We start from the raw sequence: 3,042 nt of genomic DNA, 5'->3' as shown, positions 1-3,042 counted from the left end.
AAGAGCGGAGGATGGATGGTGGAAAAGGCCACATTCCCTGGAAGTTAATCACCACCTTCTCCAAGGCGAACGTGGCTGACCCTGCTGTTCTAACCAAACCTCCAGCTCGCTCAGGGTTGCCTTGGGGATTTCCACTGAGTCCAGGCAATAAAGCTCACCCATAATAGGAGCTGGCGAGGAACGGGGTGCTGAGCAGTTAGGCACCAGGACTGCAGCTCCGTCTGATTCCTGAAGATTTAACAACACGAGGAGCTGAGGGTGGGCGGGCTTTTCAGTCCTGGGCTGGAAGGTGCGGTGCTAACAGGAAATCAAGGACCCGGTTCCCTTCTTTGCTTCTCATGTCCAAGTTGGTTTTATTAGGAAGCCTTGTGAGGCAAGTCCTGAGGGCAGCTGGGGGCAGGAAAGCAGTCACTGAATGAACTTACTCTATGAGCCAAACACTTGCCTGGTTTGCTTCTTGTGCCCAAACCCTCCTCTGCAAGTGGCCAAGGAGAGGTCATTGGGGCATCACATTGGCAAAAGCATGGTGGACAGAAGAATCTTGAATACTGGGCGAGGGGTCCAGAGTGCTCAAGGCTCTTGATACAGCCCTGTCTGTAGCCGCTGAAGGTCTGCAGGGTGAGGGGAGGGCGCTAGGAAAGGGCCTGCTTTGTCTGGGGTCTCTGAATAACACCAGTGCTGCCTATTGTCCCCATTGTCTTTCACAACGTGCTTTTACAGACACGGGGCCTCCGGAGCACCCATCCTGCAGGCCGAGGACCCCACGTGAAGGCGAGGCGCCCGCACACTCCCGCCGAGGACTTGAAGACTCTGGTGGGCCATCCATGGTGGGAGGATGAGAGTGGGGTAAGGAGGGTCTGCAGGGAGACTCACTGGCCCCTTGGCTTCCAAGTTGGGCTTAGATCCAAAGAGAATGCAAAGAATCCTCCCAACCCAGAACTCTTTGCTTCCACCCTCTCCTGCCATCGTTTATTGGAGCCGAACGGGAGGTCTCTAGAATAGGCCAAAGGCATGGCAGGACGATGTGGGGCGGGCCATTCACAAGCAGGCCGCGTTCTCTCATGACTGAACTGAGGATTCATGAGGAAGGCCGAGTGGAGGAGGATGGGCCAGCCTTCTTCCTCTCAGTGCCCACGGACAGCGGGGCCCTTCCTCGGCCATGGCTAGGACCCCCAGCCCTTGCTGAGGAGTCTTTTTCAGAGACCAGAGGCCTAATGCCCGGGGCTGGGGAGGCTGGATGTCAGGGAGGAGCCACGTTCTAAGCTGCTGCTCCCAGCATCGGGTCAGGACAAGCCCCAGGAAGAAAGTATTCCAAACAACAGGGCGGATCTGCCCTCACTACCCAGTGTGCATGTCGGTGCTGAGAACAGCCTTTTATGGGGTTTGCACTGAGCCACGGGCATGTCTGAACACAGCAAGGAAGAGGCCCGGCAGCAGCCACACAGCCACCGGTTCGTGGGCACTTCTCTTCGGAGGGTGGGGAGGCCTCAGAGCCCTAGTTAATTCAGCCTCTGAGAGCCAGGCCATCTCCTCCCTCCCCACAGCCCCCAGCCCTATGCCTCCAAAAGGTGAGGGTGTGCCATTTCCAAACAGACTTAGGGAAGGATGTGGGGCCACCAGAAAGCAGATGTCCTGGGTAAGTCTACGTCCAGCAGCGAGACCCAGGAGTCTCACTCTCCTCTGCCCCGCACCCCCAGCCCAGCCGGTGTCCTGGTCCCTCCCGAGCTCCTCAGCCCCTCCTCCTGATTGCCCGCTGGCAGATGGGCCTGCCAAATGCTGTCCACGCTCACTGGACAGTGCATTCTGGAGAGGAGGCCCCGTCCCTGCATTCCCTCACCTTGGTGAGCAGGTCCATAGGTGATGCGTTTTTCTAAAGTAACTCAGAACACCTGACTTCCACACCGAGCTCAGTCACATCACACACAGGGGGACACAGACAAAGGGGGGAGGTGGCCAGCTCCCCAACGAGGTAGACAGAGAAGTTCCCCCTGGATATGCCTGCATGGCTGCCTCGGGGGTGAGAAACAGCAGATGCCAGCCCCACAGCCCAGCCCGCACTCAGCACTGTCCGCCGGTGCTGCAGACACAGGGTGGCTTGGCGAGCCTGCTCTCTGCAGCCCGTGGAAGGCAGTGATCCTGGGAGGGCAGAGCATCCAGGTCCCCCACATCTCCCACATCTGCGACTCCAAGATCCCGAAGGCCTGCGACCAGGCAGTAACCCTGCGTGCAGAGGCTGGGGATGACGTGCAGCCCACCCTCTGAGCAAAAGACCCCCAGACGATCCATGTGTTTCTCTTGTCCTTCATTCCACCGGAGTCTGTTTCATACCCAACCAGATTTCAGTGGAGTGAAGTTCAGGAGGCATGGAGCTGACGCCACCGCCGCAGCAGCCCCAACAGTGGCAGCGGGGGGAGCTCTGTCTTAGAAAACGGAACCCCAGGGAGAGATGGGATAGAGGAGGAGACACTGGAGCAAAGTGTCTTCTGCGGAGGGGACAGGTGTAGGTGGATTGGGAACAGCACCACAGATAGGAACCGCCTTCTAAATGCCTGCAACGGGAATGTGTGTTTTCTGTAACTCACAAACATTAAAAAGTTGTCCGTCTGCTGGAAAGCTGCGTCTGTGCTTCATGCTGTTGGATGCTGACTCCCTGACCGAAGTCACCTCCCCTTTGGGTTAAAGGGGAGGCCTGAGGGGGAAGAATCTATCAGCCCCGTCTGTCCTTGGGCTTCCAGGCAGGTGGCTGAAACCTGGCAATCAGCAAGGAGCCCGGCCGCCCAGCCTCCCCGCCTGCGGTGCCAGCAGGACCTGCCTAAGGGGGGAGAAAACTCCCGTAAGATGTGTTTAAACCCACTTACATCGTAATAAAGTAAATGTAAATAAGACCTGAGTGAAGGCAGGTGGCAGATATTTCAGACGCTGTACAAGATGTATTTCGGAGGGAGTGGGTGTCAGTTCTGCAAAGATTAACATGCTGGAACACACTTGACACACACACACAAAATGCCAGATCCAACATTAATCCTTTATCAATCATGATTG

General features: G+C 56.9%; 1 long non-coding RNA gene across 1 annotated transcript in view; it reads left to right on the top strand.

Annotated features, from left to right (window-relative positions):
• The window catches only part of LOC107183665, a 3,232-nt gene extending 619 nt beyond the window's left edge, over positions 1-2,613 (top strand). The window contains exon 2 of the long non-coding RNA XR_001514450.1: positions 721-2,613. This is a non-coding gene — a long non-coding RNA (uncharacterized LOC107183665). The remainder of the gene's footprint in view (positions 1-720) is intronic.
• The last annotated feature ends 429 nt before the right edge of the window (positions 2,614-3,042 follow it).

The sequence above is a fragment of the Myotis davidii genome, unplaced genomic scaffold, assembly GCF_000327345.1.
Source record: "Myotis davidii unplaced genomic scaffold, ASM32734v1 scaffold622, whole genome shotgun sequence".
NCBI lineage: Eukaryota > Metazoa > Chordata > Mammalia > Chiroptera > Vespertilionidae > Myotis > Myotis davidii.
This window is presented reverse-complemented; position numbering and strand designations above follow the sequence as displayed.